Source organism: Acinonyx jubatus, chromosome B4 (assembly GCF_027475565.1).
Source record: "Acinonyx jubatus isolate Ajub_Pintada_27869175 chromosome B4, VMU_Ajub_asm_v1.0, whole genome shotgun sequence".
NCBI classification, from domain to species: domain Eukaryota; kingdom Metazoa; phylum Chordata; class Mammalia; order Carnivora; family Felidae; genus Acinonyx; species Acinonyx jubatus.
The window spans coordinates 56,233,672-56,255,094 of NC_069387.1; the positions used below are offsets into that span (position 1 = coordinate 56,233,672).

The 21,423-nt window shown below is 36.5% G+C and overlaps 1 protein-coding gene and 1 long non-coding RNA gene across 30 annotated transcripts in view; one reads left to right on the forward strand and one right to left on the reverse strand.

Annotated features, from left to right (window-relative positions):
* The window catches only part of SOX5 (SRY-box transcription factor 5), a 1,008,244-nt gene that overhangs the window by 500,329 nt on the left and 486,492 nt on the right, over positions 1 to 21,423 (reverse strand). The window contains exon 1 of one of the 28 annotated variants that reach the window (XM_053226009.1): positions 1,261 to 14,237. The exons of the other annotated variants lie outside the window; for them this stretch is intronic. The gene's annotated coding sequence lies outside the window, so the exon portion shown is untranslated. Of the gene's footprint in view, positions 1 to 1,260; positions 14,238 to 21,423 lie in introns of those variants that run through there. 28 annotated transcript variants of the gene reach the window in all.
* Positions 1,034 to 21,423, forward strand: part of LOC113592992 (uncharacterized) — a 46,056-nt gene continuing 25,666 nt past the window's right edge. Inside the window, exon 1 of one of the 2 annotated variants that reach the window (XR_008300179.1) lies at positions 1,034 to 1,833. This is a non-coding gene — a long non-coding RNA (uncharacterized LOC113592992). The remainder of the gene's footprint in view (positions 1,834 to 21,423) is intronic. The other variant, XR_008300180.1, reaches the window with a different exon arrangement.

A 21,423-nucleotide genomic window follows, 5' to 3' on the forward strand; every position in this document is an offset into this window, starting at 1 on the left:
AAACAGTCCTTTCATTCTTCAAAAGGTTAAAAATAGAGTTACCAACTGAGCCAGCAGATTCCATTCTTAGGTATATACCCAGATGAAATATATATATATATATATATATTACACACACACACACACACACACACACACACACACACACACAAATTTGTACCCAAATGTTCATAGCCACATTTTCATAAAAGAGTGGAAACAACCCTGATATCTATCCACTGATAACTGGATAAATACATTGTGGTATATCCATACAATGAAATATTATTTGGCAATGAAAAGACATAAAGTTTTGACACACAACATGGATGAACCTTGAAAACAAACTAAATGAAAGAAGCCAGTCACAAAAGACCATATATTGGATTATTCCATTTGATTTAAAAGTCCAGAATAGGCAACTGTATGGAGACAGAAAGTAGATTAGTGGTTATCTATGGCTGTGAGGCAAGGGGGAAAATGTTGGGGGAGATATGAGAAATGACTGCTAACGAGTATGGGATTTCTCTCTGAGATGATGAAAATATTCTACAATTGATCATGGTGATGTTTACAAAACTACAAATGTGCTAAAAATAACCCTTTAAATGAAGGGATTATTATTTAAATATATCTTAATAAAACTCTCGCCAGGGGCACCTGGGTAGCTCAGTCGGTTAAGTGTCTGACTCAGGTCATAATCTGGTGGTTCGTGGGTTCGAGTCCCACATCAGGCTCTTTACTGACAGCTCAGAGCCTGGAGCCTGCTTCGAATTCTGTGTCTCCCTCTCTCTGCTCCTCTCCCACTTGTACTCTGTCTCTGTCTCTCTCTCAGCAATAAACGTTAAAAAAATTGTTTTAAATAAAACCCTCACTAAAAAATGGAGTTATGTAACACCTTTGTATCCGTATCATCAGATGAAATAGGCAGCATATTCCCTAGTCAACAAAGTACTAACCAAATCTAGCTACCAAAACAGGAAAGAAGAGTTGTTTGTCTTCTATCATCTTCCCTAAATAGTGGCAAAGCTTTGGTCTTCTGGATCCAGGGGGACTTCTGAATCATTGCTAGAGTTGAAAAGACCTCCCTCTTTGGCCAACTATGCTTTGAGAGGAAAACTTGCTGGAAAACATTAGAACCACACACTGGTAGTTTATTTACCCAATGCTAAACCGCTTGTTTGACATTTTACTCTAAACTGACCAATGATTTGAGTATTGTGTAGACAACCACAGAGAACAACTAAAACAGTGGGAAAGTATTATTTTAGAAGTACTTACTGTTTTATTAACACTTAGAGGGGAGAATTCCCTGCTTCTACTCAGATTCGGTTCTTCATGTTCCAATGTGAAGTAGGTTGCCCAATTGTCAAATTTGTCAATATAGTTTTTAGTCCTGCAGCCCATCATTAGATGACAGAAAAACATCATGTTGTGGCAAAGAATCAGTAGGTAGTAATCAAATGTCCCATGATGTTGACATTTCCCAACCCTCCATAGATTTTTTTTTTTAAAGGGAGAATCCTAGAAGTATCAGTGGACAGACTAGCAGGCCTGTGAAGGACCAGCTCTCTGGAGATAATGACACATTTTGTCCTGATAATCTTCAGATGTTAATACCTTAAAAGTTACTCAGTTGAAGTTGCTTTCAAATTAAACACCATTGCTATAGTGTTTCTGTTGTGATTGTCGGAGGGAAGTGGAGCCAGTGCAATTTGTCCGTGTTTTACAAATCACCATCTGGCAGGGATATGGCAACATGTGAAATCTTCACAGGACTCTTGTTTTTCTACTATCTGCTGGATAACTAAGGAGATCACCAGACTGCTGGGATGCCTGCCAGATGGTAAGCAGGTATGTTTATGAGTTTAAGATTCTTATTTTCTTTCAATGCTTTCACATGCTGTGGGCGCAGAGGCATAAAAGTGAAAGGGAGAAAGAAATGGGAGTGGATAAGTAAGCGACTATATATGATCATTATAAATGCCTTTGACGTGTCTTGAAATGCGAATTTTCAAAAGTCTACATTCAATCATTTTCTGCCATGTAGAAAAATCACAAGTCCTATGGTCACAGGATTTTTAAAAAATGCTACGTTTTTCATTGTTGTACAAATAGGCAGGTGTAAAGTTTCTTCAGTCCTCTTGAGTAGGCATGCATTCCCCAGAGAATCATAAGTGTCATTGACAGACACTAGATGAGTGTATACCCTGGACACGGGACTGAGCTAGCCATTTTAGCAAAATGAAAATGAGAATCTGTTTTATTTTATTTCGATTGTTCAAATAGACAATCACAGGCAAAGAATACCTACCTAAGCAGAGGCATAACAAAAACTCTTGTAAGAATCGAAGATTCACAGGGTTAAATCTGAGAAGTAAATTGTAATCATCCGAGTGGCTTCCATGAAAAGAAAAGCACATCCTAGGTAATCTTAATAAGTGAATGTCACAAAAAAGGTAATGCTTGGTATAGAGAGGTACAGTTCTTTAACTTAGGTTTGAATGCCTACTCAGGAATATACCAAAATGACTCAGGGCAAGTTTCTGAAATTCTCTAAGATTCAATCAGCTCATCCATAAAAATGGTGATAACAGTTCTACTCTCTATGATGACAGTGAAACTAGAAATATAAGAAATGAAAATTGTCAGCAAATACGTGGTTGCTCAATAAATGAAGCTGTTATCATTATGATTGATATTATCATTAGCACCTAGAGAGGGATCCTTCTAGACTAAATCCTTAGATTATTTTCTTACATGAATTATATATATACACCTAATATATTTGGATATTTAGATACACATAAGATCTATGTTCAGTTGTGTACTTACACGCAAATTTGTACAAATACAAGTATACATGCCTACTGGTAGATAATTCTGTCCAATCACAGAAAAAAATAATTGAGTTTTGCCTAAAAACCTCTGTAATCATACTGAACAAATACTAATACAAGTTTCACAGTTTTGAGACCTGATACTTTGGGCAAATTACTGAACCTGTCTGTGTCCTTAGCCAGAGATACAGGTGGAGAGAATAAAGCCTGCTCTCTAGAGTTATATGAAGATTAAGTGTGATTATTTCTACACAAGACATTACACAATGCCTGGCAGAGAATAAATGAATAAATCTTTTTTTTTTCTTTTTGTTTCCTTCTGTTTCCCCTTTAAGTATCAATTTCTTCCACCTCTAAATTTAGTCTATCTTTGCCCTTCCTTACGTCCTTCTCTCAAGTTGAAGGATAGGTGTTCTCTGATTCTTTCTGGTCCTTCCAGTTATATTCTTAATTCCACCACTCTTTTTACCAGAATAATTTTTCTCCTTAATTATATGATTCCTGGGTCTATTTTTATCATAAATTCCTATTCATCACTAGGTTCCTTCTCCTTAGACTAAAACATACTCATTTCCCTCATCCTAACAATAATTTTCTTTAATATGTAACATTAAATAATAATAATATATAATAATAATATTTCTTTAATATTACCAAATGACGGAAGATATAGAAAGCTTAAATATGCCAATGGCCATAGAAGAAATTGAAAGGACTATCGAAGATCCATCTCTTAAAAATGCCAGACACAGGTAGTTGGGTTTTTTTTCTTTCTGATTCAAGTAATTTTATATGGGTTCTAACAAAACTAAGTTGAATGAGAATTTTTTTTCCTTATTTAAGCACCCCCAAAACATTAAAATGATTAAAAGACTCACAATTCTTTTGCAAGGTTAGCAAAACCCTGACACCAAGTCACAACCAAAGCCATATATGGTACACACCTTCCCTGACACACAAAATTATAGGCCAAGCTAACTTCAGAATAAGGAAGGAAAATTCTAGCAAGTAGATCTCAGGAGTAAATTAAAGAATAATGCCCCATTACTATACGGTGCTCATGGTGAGGATGAACGCCTGGTTGAAGACAAAAATATCCATTTAAGCAATTTTTTATAGTTAAAATAGTAGACAAAAAGGGAAAAACCACAAGCAAATTGTTAAAAAAAAACTCTTTGGAAAACAGTGCCAACCATTCCAGATTCCTTTAACGTAACTTAGGAAAAGAGAGAAAAAAAAAACACCTTCAAAGGGAGTTTATTTGTCACAAATAGCTATAAAACACAAAGTGGTAAAGTAGTCATACTATCTTTTGTTGACCCAACTTCTCTTATTTCTCACTTCCTTTTCTTTTTTCACCAACAACCACATTGCCTGCAAGCCAGGCCAAGTTTAGTGCCTCTTCTCACTCATCTCCTGTATCCTTTTCAACCCGCTGCAAATGCTTGGCTCCTACCTTTTTAGAGAAGCTGTTTACGCAATGGTTACCAATAGCCACTGAATTTCCAATGTCCACTGGCCTGTTTTCCGTCCTCATGCTCTTTAACCACTCTTTAGCAGGTAAGACTGTCGCACACAACCTCCTCAGCTCTTTGCCACCCTCATCTTTCTTGCTTGACTCTCCCCACTTCTTGCTTGGCCTCTCTCAGCCTTTTTCTGCCTCTTCTTCCTCAACCTGCTCTTCAATGTGGAGCACCCCTAGAAGCTTACTGTTTGTGGCCTTTCCTTTGGGCCTGACCCAGAGGATGTAGTTCAAACTTAAAAGGGCATGATAGAAACTATGAATAAAACAAAGTAAACAGAAGACTGCATTAAGCAAAGAATCTATGCATGACTTTCAATTTATTACAGTTTAAATAGAATTTAAGAAACATTGCAACATGAACAATCTCTGCCTCTATCACCTTCAATATGTTTAATATTACCTAGCTAATCAAAACAATAGTTTCCAATGTTAACTAATGTCTTTTCTGCTATTGCCCTTGCTCAGTTTTCTTAAATATGTTACTGACATCTGTAAATAACTTACTAATTTACACACAAAATGTGAAGTTCCTATCTTGATTTTTAACCGTTGTGAAACCTATTTAATGGTAAGGCAGCTAGTGCTGTTAGAATTATTGGGATACGTGTGAATGTCATTTAGGAGGATTCAATGATCATTTATTCAATGCTGATGACATGTGAAACATTGTTTATACAGTCATATTTTAATATATAAACTCTAACCAGATGCTACATAAATGAACTGGACTGACTTCCAAATGTAAAGTAACAACTTTAACATTTTAATCCTATTAATTTTAAGATAGCTTACTTTCCCTAATTTGTAAACAGATACTAAAGTCAAAATATCATAAAGAAAATGATATAGGTGCTTTCAAAATCCTCATTACAGACATTAATCTCTCAGTAAAAACTCTTCAGTAAACTAGATCATCTTCTCCATTCTCTCATCTTCAAATTACTGCCAGTTCACTTCTTCTAGCTGCTACATTCTCCTCCTGTACTCCAGCAAAATTCAGAAACCACTTTTACACAGTTCTTGTAAATAAAACTCCTTCCAATCCTTTGTTGCTTCTTTTCTTCCCTCTGATAATTGTATCCCTTAATGTTACACCTTTCAAGTATTTTAGGAAGTCAACGCTACCATACTCTCTCTTATTGGATACATGCTGTTCCCTTAAAGAAAATATAAATAAAATGCTCAAACCCAGACAACATAACATAGGGCATTATTCATTCACAAAGAAATCCTTTACAAAAAATTGCCCACCGAAACCCTCTAAACAGTGATTTTTCTCTAGTGCATGGAAAGGGTAAGTCAATTAGATAACACACATTTACATTCAACTTTTCCAAAATCATATCAGTTTTGCAAAGTGGGGTACAACTTGTTCTCATCAGATTGTTGCACCCCATGCAACATGGAATCAAAAATGAGCCACAGCCAGACTAAAGAACATGATTTCTGTAACTCCAGCTAGGGCATTTACTCTTCTACAGCAGTGGATTTCAAACTTTTTTTTTTTTTTTTAACTGTCACAATATTTCTTCAATAGAAATCTTACAAGGATAAGACTTAGAAAAGGGCTAAAAGTAGTACGGTTATGTTCTTTTCTCCTCCCTTTACTAAATGGCTTTCGGATCATCTACAAAAAAACTACTGCCTTCCTTGGAGGACAGTTTGAAAACAATAATATTGGACTATTTGCTACTTACTGGTAAAGGAAAGGTCTGGCCACCAAAATCATAATCTGACCACAGATAGAGCCCCAACACGCTCAGTTGAGAACATGCCTTGTTCTTTGTTTAAAATGGTACCCAAGCCACGGGTCACACACAATGAATGGTCAGTGATGGTAACAATAATAATTTTTAAAATAATGAATAGATAAATCTCCTTGACACAGGAATGGTTTCCTTTTCCTGTGCCAGTGGTTCTGTCTGTGCCAACTCTAATGCACACCCCTTCCAGGAATGGCATTTAGCCATCCTGGCAACCAGAATTAGAGCAAAGAAAATATGAAATGTCTCTTCAAAACATAAGTGGAAAGATGAATGCAAAGCCAAGCAAAAAGTACCCAGATTCAACATGCACATTGTTAAATGTCACTTCATAGTAAGACACTTTATGAACGTCAAGTGAACAAGGACATGTATAAATTGGGAGACTGAGAATAGGTATGACCTATTAAAAAAGAATCAGCAAGTAAAGAAAGTCCAGAAGAACATACACATTTCCAATTAGAACCGTTACTTTTGAGGAGTGAGGGGAGTGGCAACTGGGTAAAAGGAGAGCAAGAATAGGAAAAATTGTTTGTTGTGCACATTTTTATACTTTCTGAATTCTGAACCGTATAATGATATTCAAAAAGCAATTCAATAAATTGAAATTTTCAAAAAATGAACGTAAAAAGAGAATTCCAGTAGACCATTCTGAAATGTCATGTCAGCATAACAATGAACTTCTCTGGTTTGGGGGGAAAAATCAGCAATACAATGTTTCATCCTAAGAATCTAGATTTAGGCCCAGTAGGCCCATCGGTCAGGAAAACTGCTTCTTCTACTTCAGATAACTCCTTCAAGAAAGAGGCACCTATTGATTGAAACTAAGGATTCATGTCCTGATTATCAAAGAGAGATACAATGTGGCAAGGGTTGCCAACAGTGCAGCTAACTGATAGGGGTCTTTAAGATACAAGTCAACTGTCCACAGGATGTGGAAAAAGAAAAATCATTGTCCTGCCTCAAATTATAAACCACAGAGGGATTTTCACAGCTCTTTCTTTGTAACAAAGAAATTGCAAAGATCAAAGAGAAATCTTAACCATCCTGGATGGCATATACCCTCTTTTCAATGCATAGTGTCTCCCCCTGTGAACTAGAAACAAGATGTTTATTAACTCACAGGTCTTGCTTTGAACATTTATTTAATCACCAAAAGGTTCTTAGAAGAGAATCATTAAAACCTAATAAAAATTAAAAAGTAAAATTTCCTTCAAAATAGATATTTCAGCCAAATTTCAACATCCCTGAAACATGTTGTCCAACTATTAAATGCGAACAATATTATAAATGAGGAAACAAGAACAAAATGCAATGACACCTAGGAGATACCATGGCCATGGCTGAATAAAAAGAAAATCTTATTGGTAAATACCATGTTTCTGGTTGCTGTTTGAAAGTAACACATACTCCACAAAATCTGTGTTACTTGCCAATTGACTAAGCAGGTCACACTTGCCTCTGGGACCAAGAGCCTACAGCACTATGATTTGGAATAAGATAGCATTGAATGTTCTTGATCTTTAATCAGGTCTAGGGTCAGATGTGCTGCAACTGTTTTGAAACTGTTCTTGGCCAAGCCCTCCTGTACATTTAGATTTACACACAAAATTCAAGCATTAGCATACAAGTGCCCACTAAAAGCATTTGTCATTAAAAAAAAAAAACAACTAATCAGATGACTAATTGTACATATTGTTGAAATAAATGCTGTACAAAATGGTCAGTGCAAAAAGACTTTGAGGGGCACACAGTCCAAAAGGGATGGACCCACTGATATGGGTCCACACGCATGCGTGCACAGAAAGCAACAGACATGATTTATATTTTGAAATAAATTGCTAACTCTTGACTAATATAAAAGTAATAGATGAATTCTGAAACAGCATAAGATGCTTTCAAGTCCATTTAATTCTACAGTTGAAACTTGACATTACTTGGCTGGTTTTGTGGTTCAAAAATAGTTCTCAAACATACTAAAGCTTAACGTTAAAAATTAATACTGTATTTTTAAAAAGCAGATATATATCCAATGATGAGGTTTTGGAGTGATGGAGGGGGGTGGAGTTAGGAGCTGACAGCCAACAAAGAATTCTTGAAGACATCTTTGGTGCAAAAAGGGGATTTTATTAAAGCACAGGGACAGGATCCATGGTCAGAAAGAGCTGCAATGGGCTGTAGGTCGTAAGGAAATTTAATTTTACCTGCCATTTCCTTCTTGTCTTTGTTCCCCCACATCACTATGGAGGGAAGGGTGATACTAGGGGCTCTAGGAAACTGAGTCTATAGGTTTCTGGAGATTAGGCTATTGGTATTTATAAACAGATGGAGACTCATGTCCTGCATGACTGTGATCTCTATCGGTCAACCATTTGTTTTCTTTCCTTTTCCTTGTTCTTGGCAGCTATGTGTGCTTGAGGAAAATCACACACATTCTACCTGGTGGAGCCGGGGGGGGGGGGGGGGGAGGGCAGGCAGCTAGCTTGTGTTTGGCCCTTAGCTTGCCTTCTGTTCTCATCATCCATGGTTGCTCTAATTCTCTTTCATGCTCCTTAATCTACCCAAAGTAATATTCAGAAAAGTTCAACTCAATTAAATCCCATGGTTTGGGAAGGTTGGGTGCAGATTAAAATGGTTCATCATTCAACTGCTTGCACAAACATTTGTGGGTCCCTCCTACTCAAAGTAGTGAAGTCACACATTGTATAAAAAGTCCCCCCAAAAGGGAAAGTAAACGTCCATTCTGTTCATCTTACAATGGTTTTTGTTTGTTTGTTTCTTTGTTTTAGTTAGATAAGCTTGAAATCTTATTTAGAAGAAATCATCAAAAGAGGGGTACAATGTTATTGGTACATCCTATTTTCAAAGAGGTAAAAAAGAAAGTAAAAGCCCAGCTATACTGATGATAGGATGGTGTGAAGACAAAGAGAATTAAGGAAGAAAAAACACAAAGATAGAATTAAGAAGAATTAATAAAATATCACAATGAAGGCAAATGTGAAAATAAAAATATAAGAGAAAAAAGGAATGAAATAATGTTAAGGGCAATTGTATTGTGAATAAACATAATGAAAAGCACCAGAAGAATTGTTTTTTATTTAGTTTTTTTCCTGTGAAGATATTCAGGGATTTTCCTCCCCTCTCTTTACTAACTAGGAAATTGATATTATTAACACTTGTGTTCACTTTATATAAGTTAAAAAAACTATTTTCAAATGCAGTTTATTGTATGACTCGTAATCTTAAATTGTGGTTTCAATTTCATCGCAAATGCAAACCAACTGACTCATATGTTTCTGTTATTAGTAACCGATAATTTAGAGAAATATAAATAAATGACATCCAAGTGACTGTTAAATTTTTGTTAAGTTGAATTACCTTCAATAAATGTTCAGTTAAGAAAATCAAGTTTTTATTACCACTGCACAAAATAGGCAAAGATATATTATCATCTGCAGCTATGGATACCATTGTTTTCCTAATTTTGTTTCTATTTTTTTCTAATTTCTACTTCTAATTTTGTTTCTAATTCAGGAAATAGTACCTAAATATATTATTTGTGATTTGAGGTATTAATAAGATGACACTCTTGGAATGGCATAATGTAACCATCAGGGAGAAGTCTGCTGGTGGAAAATCTAAAAATTAGCAACAGCCTTAATTGTTCCATAGTCTTTTACTTTTTTTGTAAAGAGGAAAATATACAAAATAAGCCTTTTTTTCTCCCAAATTCTAAAATGCGGCATTCTTTAAAGTAAATCCTCTGAACAGAATTTGTACATTAGGACTGCCATCCCTTTGCAGCTCTGCAAAGCAAGGTAAGATAGCTTAGCATAGCTTTTATCTGCAAGGATTCCCCGAGGCAGTTTCTGTAAAAGGGTTAATGACAGATGTTTCCATTAAATCTGACCTACCTCTTAATTTTGCCATTGCCTGATAATATCCTGGCTTTGTGCTTATTTGCATGGGCAAATGGAGTCACTCTATAACAAGCAACACACCGCCCTCGTTGAAACAAAAGGTCAATTCATTTTAAACTGACGTGTGCAATATTTTTTGTAGTTGCAGTTAAAACAACAACAAAATACCTTTCATAGGATGCTACTACTTACAAAGAATTAAAAGCCCTGTTTTCTGAACCCCTGGACACAACATACATCTGTAGGCAGAAACGAGTACTACCAATAGAAATCAATACATCTCCTTGTAGGTAACCAACTAGAAAAATCACTTCTGTCTCTAGGAAGTTCCTCTTATTTTTACACTAAATACAACCATGGTACAGTAAATTGTCTTTGCTGAGGAATTAGTTGAAAACTCCAAAATGCTAGCAGCACTTTCTTGTTTACTGAGTGTTATTACTTTTGCAAAGAAAAAAATAATCTGTAAATATAGAGGGAATAGTTACTGTCTTAGGTTTGTTGAAAGATATAGGCTTTTTAGCCTTTAGGCTGCAGTCCAATGCTACAGCTTATGAGTGGCCAAATTATGTTCCACCAGAAGAAAAGAGTGAGTGATCTTGAACCTTGACCAGGTTGCTATAATAAATCCATTAAAAAATAAAATAATTCAGGCAGTTCACATAGTTATACAAGGCTCTGTTCAAGCCACTTCTGGTGGGAGAATCAAATAATGATGAGGGTCCTTCTGTGATTCTCATGAAGAGGCATTTCAACTATGTGCTTCCTTTTTGAATAGTCTATAGCAAGGATTCAAGAAACATTGCATTAATCTAACTATGCTGTTTCATTTTATTGTAACATTTAAGGAGTTCACTATTATCACTTGCCAGATAGGTTCTCTCTCTGTAATTATATATACAGTACTATATACACATATACTATATGCATATCATACATCATCTTCATCATTACAGTCTAATCTCTAAGACATTTAAATAGTGAAATTCTGGCATTAAATTTCACCTTACTTGGAAAATAGCTCTTCTGTATTTCATTGACAGTAAATCCATACACAAAACATTCCTATTATACCAACCAAAATCTGTAATTATTTCAAAAGGAAATAAGTAAGATTTGTGGGTGGAAGAGTGAACTTGCTAAATAGCTAATTTTCTTCATTTAAGATAAATAAAGCCCCCATTTGGCACTTGGACATTGCAAATAATTGAAACAATTTAGAAAACTCTCCTTGCCCAGTCCTAAGTGTGTTTTTTTTAATGGATTTTCCAAAGAAAATTCTAGTCTCACCATGCTGCCTCAACTTTGTATGAAAATAAGATCAATGGGAAGGAAAGATGAATGATTTCTTAGGAGCCCAGGAAGGTGTTTTCTCTGCTGGTGTATATTCCTATTGCAGCCAGGAGCATATTTTCCCCATCTACAAATTACCTAGATCAGACCCCCAGCCCCAACCTCAATCTTAGATTCACCAACAAAGCTCAGGAAACAGGAAATCATGTTTCCCCTGCTAATTCTCTATGGATAGTCTTTCAAGACACAACCCACAATCAGAAGTATAAAAAAGCAAATGAAAACAAATATTTACTGCGTACATACTTAATACAGGTTTCTCAGTACTATGAGGATATAGTGAAGGTGATGAGGATACGCTTCCCTTTCTGTACAACCTAATCTCTTCATTAAGTAATGATTAAAGAGCCAAACAAAAATAACCAGACTATGAAAATAAATGTAAAATGTAAAATATAATAATGTAAAATGTAAAATAATAAATGAAGGGAGTTGAACATACTAAGCAATGGGAGAAACTAGGGATTTCGGTCAGGTTACGGTTTGAGTTTATAAAAGTAGTCAGAACTGGTGATTTGTGGCTTAGGTTTGCAATTAAAAACAAACAAACAAAAACAAAACTTACAAGGAAGATGGAAGAGCAGAAAAATTCTAACCTCACCTCTCCCAGGGATGCAACTAGATATCACTCACATCAGTGTAAATAACCCAGAAAATGACCTGAAGACTGACAGAACAAACTCCACAACTAAATGTAGAGAAGGGGCCACATGGAAGAGTAGAAAGGGCAACAATGTGGTCAGAAGCTAAAGCTAAAAGAAGCTAAATGGTCCCACAGAACTGTCTACAGGAGGAAAGGACACTGGGGCATGAAGAGGAGAGAAAAACAGAGTCATACCAGGGAGCCCACACAGGGCAGATGAATCCCCATACCATTTGTCTTTGAAAACCAAGATGCCAAATTCAATTGAGTTCTTACAATTAGTGAGGCTTAAAACGTGGCACTTTAAAAATCAGCAGGTTCATGGGACATGAAGGAGAGGAAGAGGAAACTGAGTCCCCAATTTAAAGAGATAACACAAGAAGTTACCCCCAGGGAGATACAGCATAGAAGCAGCAGTTTGAAAGATACCTGGGGCATATGGATGGAGATTTGTTAATCTCAGAGCATATGCTGGAGGGGCAAGGATCACTGGGAGACACTTTCAGGGACAAAGGAGCTGGGGGATGCTACATACCTTGTCCACCCTCCAGCATAAACACACAGACACCTGCAGGTACCACCACTATGCCAACACTCACCACCTAATTTGCTAACGGTGAGCCTTACTCCTGTGTTCTCCTGTGTTCCCCCTTCCATCCAGACCTCAGCTCCCTACCACACCAGACTCATACAAACCTTGCTAACTCTGTGTGTCCCACCACTATTCACTTTTGTGGATCTGCCCCCTCCAAACAGCCTGCCTCAGTTCCCAGAGCTGCAGATCCCTTCACACCAGTATACCTCTTGCTGGTACCACATGCTCCACCCCCATGTTCTCTTGCAGGAGGTGCCATTGCATCTTGGGCAAATGCATGGTCTGGCTCAGTTTAAGCCCTAGGCAACCCCACATTGGCCCACTAACAATACAAGGGACCAAACCCTGTCCACAACAAGCAAAGAGAGCCACTGCAGACAACTGAACTAAGTCAAGAGTGGCTCAGTCACAATAGAAGGGTGCAAGTAACACACATAGGAAACATCAATGAAGCCCCAGTGTCTGGTAAATAGGGGACACTATATTGCAGAACACAGCAGGACGTCTTCTTAATAAGGCCACTACTTTCAAGAGTAAGAGACATAGTTAACTTTCCTAACACATAGAGACAGATACAGAGAGTTAGACAAAATGAGGAAACAGAAGAATATGTCCCAAATGAAAGAACAGGACAAGATCACAGCAAGAGACCTACACAAAACAGAGAAAGCAATACGCCTGATAGAAAATGTAAAGTAATAATCATAAGGATACTCAATGGACTTGAGAAAAGAGTAGAGGACCTCAGTGACACGCTTAACAAAGAAAACTTGAAAAAGATACAATCAGAGATGAAGAACTCAATAACTGAAATTAAAAAATACATTAGATGAGGGGCACCTGGCTGGTTCAATCCATAGAGCATGCGATTTGCAATGGAGGCATTGTGAGTTCACGCTCCATGCTGGGCATGGAGCCTACTAAAATAAATAAATAAATAAATAAATAAATAAATAAATAAATAAATAATATAAATAAGAGACTCACTAAAGGAAGCAGAAGAATGAATTAGTGACCTGGAGGACAGGGTAATAGAAAGCAATCTAGCTGAATAAGAGAAAAAATAATAATATTTTACATATTTCCAAATGACATATCTGGTACAAGGTTAGTATCCAAAATACATAAAAAAACTTATATAACAACAACAACAACAACAACCAAATAATCCAATTAAAAATGGGCAGAAGACATGAACAGACATTTCTGCAAAGACGACATACAGATGGCCAACAGACACATGAAAAGATGCTCAACATCACTAATCTTCAGGGAAATGTAAATCAAAACCATGATGAGATACCACCTCACACCTGTCAGAATGGTTAAAATAAAAAACACAAGAAACAACAAGTGTTGGCAAGGATATGAAGTAAAAGGAACCCTTGTGCACTGTTGGTGGGAATGCTAACTGATGCAGCCACAGTGGAAGACAGTATAGAGGTTCCTCAAAAAATTAAATATAGAACTATCACATAATCTATTAATTTTTCTACTGGGTATTTGCCCAAAGAATATGAAAACACTAATTCCAAAAGATATATGCACCCCTATGTTTATTGAAGCAGCCCAAATGTCCATCAATAAATGAATGGATAAAGAAGATACGGTGTGTGTGTGTGTATGTATACACACACACACATATATATATACACAACAGAATATTACTCAGCCATAGAAAAAATTTGAAATCTTGCCATTTGTAATGACATGAATGGAGCTAGAGAATATAATGTTAAATGAAATAAGTCAGTCAGAGAAAGACAAATATCATATGATTTTACTCACATGTTGAATTTAAGAAATAAAACAAAGAATAAAGACTCTTAGCTAAAGACAGCAAACAGATGGTTACCAGAGGAGAGGTGGAGAGGGGGATGGGTGAAATAGGTGAAGGGGATTAAGAGTACACTTATGAGTACTGAGTAATGTATAGAATTGTTGAATCACTATAATGTACACCTGAAACTAATATAAGTGTTATCTATACTGAAGTTAAAAAACAAAACAAACAACAAAAACACCGTAATAATGGTATATGCTAGGAACCATACAAAGAAAGAAGTCTATACATTTATGTCATCATCATCTAATGTTCACAATTTCCCTAGGAAGTAGATACAATTAATACTTTTATTTTATGGATAATAAAACCAAAGCTTGAAGATATTACATACTTCCTCAAGGCAACAGAGCTAGGCCTTAAGTCACATAGTCAGAAACCATACCTAGGCATTCTGACTCAAGTCTTATACTCTCAACTTTGCTACCTCTCTTGTAGGCACATAGGCTTCAGAATTAGGCAGATGGGGTTACAGTTCCCTTCTGCTATGTGAGCTTAGGTAAAGTTCTTGTTTGTAAAATAGGGGGGAAAAAAGAAGAAAAGAAAAGAAAAGAAAAGAAAAGAGAAGAGAAGAGAAGAGAAGAGAAGAGAAGAGAAGAGAAGAGAAGAGAAGAGAAGAGAAAAGAAAAACTAAAAGAGAAAAGAGAAAAGAGAAAAGAAAAGAAAAGAAAAGAAAAGAAAAGAAAAGAAAAGAAAAGAAAAGAAAAAAGAAAAAAGAGAAAAGAAAAGAAAAGAAAAGAAAAACTAAAAGAGAAAAGAGAAAAGAAAAGAAAAGAAAAGAAAAGAAAAAAGAAAAGAAAAAAGAAAACAATACTGCTCTGTTGACATGGATATCAGTTGTTTTGGCCTGCCTGGCATCTTGTCTTCTAATAAACAACTCATCTTTTCCTAGAGGAAGGAGGAAAATTCTCAAACAAGACACAAGCATATGACCATGTCCTGGACAAAAAAGCCCCTTATCTTCTTGGCCACAAGGGTGGGTTCAGGGATAACCCAACAAACAAGCCAAACCAATAGGTGGCCTATATGGGACTTGTGATAGAACTATGGAGAAAGAAGACATAACTTTAAAACTTTAGGATAGGGGCACCTGGAAGGCTCAGCCAGTTGAGTGTCAGACTCTTGATTTTGGCTGAGGTCATGGTTCATGAGTTCAAGCCCCACATTGGGCTCTGCACTGACAGCACAGACACTGCTTGGGATTCTCTTTCTCCCTCTTTCTCTGCCCCTCCCCTCCCCTGCTCATGCACTGGCATTCTCTCTTTCTCTTTCTCTCTCTCTCTCTCTCTCTCTCTCTCTCTCTCTCTCTCTCTCAGAAAGATAAATAAACATTGGTAAAATAAATAGAATTTTAGGACAAAAGATTGAAGCTGCATAAGCAGAGATCATATGTACAAAGACTGCCTAGAAATGAAGCCAACACAGGGGTGCCTGGGTGGCTCAGTCAGTTGAGCGTCTGACTTTGGCTCAGGTCATGATCTCACAGCTTGTGAGTTCGAGCTCTGCGTCGGGCTCTGTGCTGACAGCTCAGAGCCTGGAGCCTGCTTTGGATTCTGTGTCTCCCTCTCTCTCTGCCCCAACCCACTCACGTTCTGTCTCTGTCTCTCTCAAAAATAAATAAAAATATTAAAAAACATATTAAAAAAAAAAAAAAGAAATGAAGCCAACACAGAGAAAGGCAAAAAAACAAGAGGAGAGAAAAACTGCCCTGGGATGGTCATGCCTAAAGCTAAGGAGATGTTGAAATTTTTATTTATATGAATCAACAATACTCCCTCCACTTTATGTTCAAGCATATTTTAATTGGGTTTCTGTCATTTATGACCAAAGGGGTTCAGTCTAATAAATCACTTTAGAGAGATAATGTATACGAAGAACTTAAGATAATACCTAGAATTAGTAAGTGCTCCACAAATGTTAGCTATTTCCCTTGTTATTTTAGGTGTTGTAGGAAACTGTTGTCAGGTTTCCCCCAAAATTATGGATCTTGAATGAAAACCAGGACTAAGAGAAAAGAAATTGCCATGGTTTAGTTTCCCTATACCAGGCATAGTCAAAGAAGAGAGAGACAAGGTTTAAGAAGCCCTAAGTATTAAGTATTAAGAAACACCAAAATCCTCAACATCACTCATCATCAGAGAAATACATATTGAAGCCACAATGAGATACCACCTCACATCTGTCAGAATGGCTAACATTAACTCAGGCAACAACAGATGTTGGCGGAGAAAGAGGATCTCTTTTGCACTGCTGGTGGGAATGCAAATCGGTGCAGCCACTCTGGAAAACAGTATGGAGGTTCCTCAAAAAATTATAAATACAACTACCCTAAAACCCAGCAATTTCACTACTAGGTATTTACCCAAGAGATCTAGGTGTGCTGTTTTGAAGGGGCACATGCACCCCAATGTTTATAGCAGCACTACTGACAATAGCCAAATTATGGAAAGAGCCCAAATGTCCATCGATGGATGAATGGATAAAGAAGATGTATATATGTATATACACACACAAACATATATACCACACCATATACATATATACACACAATGGAGTATTACTCAGCAATCAAAAAGAATGAAATCTTGCCATATGCAACTACATGGATGGAACTAGAGGGTATTATGCTAAGCAAAATTAGTCAGTCAGGGAAAGACAAATATCATATGAATTCACTCATAAGAGGAATTTAAGATACAAAACAGTTGAACATAAGGGAAGGGAAGGGAAGGGAAGCAAAAATAATATAAAAACAGGGAGGGGGACAAAACATAAAAGACTCTTAAATATAGAGAACAAACAGGGTTGCTGGAGGGGTTGTGTGTGGGGGGATGGTCTAAATGCATAAGGGACATTAAGGAATCTACTCCTGAAATCATTAATGCACCATCTGCTAACTAACTTGGATGTAAATTAAACAAGAAAGAAAGAAAGAAAGAAAGAAAGAAAGAAAGAAAGAAAGAAAGAAAGAAAGAAAAGAAGGAAACATCAAAAGTCAGCTTTTCTTGCTTCCCAGCCAATATTTGCATTTCTAGTTGGTCTCACTGTGTCTCCAAAGGATCCGGAAGGAATTATTACCATGTGCCCACTTTATAATCAAAATATTCAATCATATATCCAAATGATTATCCAGATGGAAATAACATTTTATAAAAACCAAGGCCCACTTTATTCTGCTACTACTATAGTGTCATTGATAACTTTTGTACAAAGCTCAAGGCTCTAAACATAAGGTCTTGCAAAAAACTAAGCAATCTGGTTCTGAAAATGTTCTTCCATGTCATCCAAAAGTCTAAGGTCAGTAATTACATCTCTGGTAATAACTGAGTCACTTAAGGTTTATATGTTTGCCATATACCCATTGCATCAATTTCACAGAAAAGAAACTCTTCTGCTTCCTTCTTTGAACAGGCCTTATAACGTGAGAAGCAAGAATGGTTCCACAGGAACTGTTGTGTACCACTGCGTCAATCACAAAAACATTAAAACACGGCTTTGCCAGTCATTACTATATAAAGTATTCTCTTGCTCTGTTGAAAATGGTTTCAAATAATTGCTGTATTCGAACGGGAGTTTTGTTCTTTTTTAATATAGTGATTTGGGAGAGGAAAAAAAACATAGAAAAGAAGATATATTCAAGAAACAAAGCAATATTAAAATAGCTGAATCAACTAATTGTCCTCAATCATCATATTAGCAAGGGAGTCACACACTGTAGGTTCCTAAGCCCAAGAAGTCAACTCGCATCCTGACAGAGTAGTTGGCGAATGGATGTACAACAACAGCAAGAAAGGGACATGAATCTGACATGACCCGTCTAAGCAAAGATAATTCTCTTCAAACGTTATTCTTTTTTTCCTGTGCCCTCTATTGCAGAGCTAATAAGCATTGACTGGAATCAAGTCTGAAAAGATTTTCACCTTACCTCTGACTTATCTTTCTGGTTTCAGCTAAGTTGGTCTTTAACACTGTTAAGTTTGTGGGTTTACATTAGAGAATGCTCTGTAAAAAAAAATGCAGATATTTGCCAAAAAGAAACTAAGTGGACTACTGGTCAACTATCGGTAGCTCTAAACGTTCCTGTGTGACAGAGACTGATGAAGGAATGTATTACCGAGTCTTAAAATCAAGCCAACCAAGACTCATACCATGATTATAGACCAGTTCTTCAACTATGGAAAAAGCGGTGGGCAGCAGAAGGGTGGGGCCTCCTGACAGCGCTCTAAAGACATGGCCCTGAAAAGTTCAAGCTTGCCAGTGGGCCACCCCTGGAAAATTCTGTGCTTATATTAAGCATCACACTATGTTATATGCAACTAAATGAACAAAATACCCAGGCTAGCAATTCCTTCAAAGAAGTTTTGAAGCTTAGAAACTGAACAGAGAATTATGCCATGGGATACTGCCAATTTTTTGTGGGGTGGCCCTGGGCAAGTTATTTTGTGTCTCATTTTCTTCAATGATAGACTATTGTTACCACTGCTACTATTGATAATAAAAACATCCTAACAATAAATCTAGGGACAATATTATGAGAATGTGTATGGAGTAATTTTAGAATGAGGGAAGAAAGGCACAAAATTATACTATTATAAAGTGCTTTATCAACCAGCATATTACATAATGTGTTATAACATACCATGTGTCCATGGAAACATGAAATCATTCATAATTCTTAAGTACTGCCAGATGTGTAGCTATAACAAATTTCAACTCTTTCTGAAGAATTCACCCACACACTCACTTCTCCAACCAATATTTCCACTGGTAACTGTCAAGAGTTGAGAAATCACAGAATAGGCCCTTATTCACATCTCTGTGGTAATTACATATAGTTTGCTTCATATTTGGGGAAGAACATGTCTTATTCATAATTTTATAACTAGTGACTAGTCCTGTTCTGGTATATATGAGTACTCAGTAAATGTTTATTGAATGAGTGAATGAAAGAATGAATGAATGAACAAATGAATGAACAGATAACAGACACAGTAAATCAAAGAATAAGCCCTAGTAATAGCACTACCTCCACTAAGAAGAGTCTCTAATGCAAGAAATATTTAGAGTGGAGGTGGTCACAGATTGGCTCCTTCCCAACACGTCTATATGCTATTTCCTAGTATTAGTTCATTTGTCATTTGTCATAACTTTCTGGAATGTACAAGTAATCCTATTACGAGAGATCCTTGCGATTCTCAATGGAGGCATCTGGTTTTACTTAAGGATGCTGAATGATTTCATTTTTCAATGGCTGGGAACATGGTACATTACAACTTTTATACAGATTGAAGAATTTCTGATATTATAATATACCTGTGGTAGGTGAAAGAAATCCTCTAACTTTTGAATTAATGTTAATAAGGCATATAAATGTGATGAAACAGAAACAACTCTGGATTTGGAATTAGAGGATCTAGCTCTGACACATATTTGCCCTATGAATTTGGCCTCCTTAACAGTTTTCTCTGAGCCTCTGTTTTCATCTGTAATGACAACTATATGTAACAAAAAAGAAACTCATATATGTGGGGTCAATGAGGCAATTTAGTAAGTTATAGAAAGTACTATGTAAATGGATACAAAGTAGCATATAAATGGAAAATGCCACACGATATAGCATGACAGCTAGGTATAAAATGGCAGAGAGTTCTATGGTATTAATAAACTGAAGAATCCTTAAGCTCAGGGCCCATAACATATTCATTCATCTTACAGTTTTTATGGCTTAAAAAACAAATCAAATGAACCATCAGTGTCATTTGTTGAACTGCAGGCATCTATAAGACATGTGTGTTCAATTCTTAGAATGGGCTTCGACGTCCCTTCTAATAAACTGCCTAATAGGTATGGTATTCTTCAAAGTGTGGTCCTCCCATAGCCAACATTAGATTGTCTAGTTTGCTTGTTAAAAATGGAGGTTCCCAAAACTCATCCAAGAGGCTATAATGCAATGAATGCATCAAGTACCCAAGATAGCTCTTATGGACACTGCTATAGTAGGTATTTAATTTATCTTTGGACATCCAGTAGCTATGGCACAAGATCAGTTCACTCAGAAAGGGCATGTGCTCTTAATTCATATATTGTGTAAACCCAACTTTTTAAAGTTTACAAACTGCTCTAAAATACATGAAATATAATATTATAAATGAAAAATGGTTTTAAAACATTTTATACTACTACATAAATGTAAGACACTATAATTAAAAAAAAATGAATGCTTATTTATTTTTGAGAGACAGAGTGTGAGCAGGGAGGGGCAGAGAGAGAGGGAGACACAGAATCCAAAGCAGGCTCCAGGCTCTGGGCTGTCAGCACAGAGTCCGATGCAGGGACCATGAGAACATGACCATGAGAACATGAGAACATGAGAACCATGAGAACATGACCTGAGCCAAAGTCGAACACTTAACCAACTGAGCCACCCAGGCACCCCAAGACACTATAATTTTTAAATAAAGTTGGTCCATAATAAATTTAATTTTTTAAACATCTATTTGGTGGTTGTCTGTGTCTATGAGACTGTGCTCTATATGGTGGTGAAACATCACTTTGTTCCTTGTATACTGACACTAAAAAGGACCTGGCACCTAGTAGGTGCTCAGTAAATAGTTACCCACCAGAAGAATAAATACACATAAGTAAAATGCATGTCTCAGAAGAATTCTTGGCTTAAAATCTGCCCACTAGTACATAAGGATGGGTTCATATGACAGAGTTTATGGCCCAGGTTCTCTTTATCAGAAGAAAGGAGAAACACAGGGCACAAATGCAGGCTATCAGCTAAAGAGATTTCATGTATCTCCCTCAAGATACTAATTTTTTAACTGAGGTTAAAAATGCAAACTGGAAAGCAATTATCCTCAATTTCCAGATGCTTTTATTCCAACATTAAACCCAGTTGCATAGCGTATAAAAGCTTTCCTGAGGAAGAATGACACTTTACACTAAAGGGGCAAAGG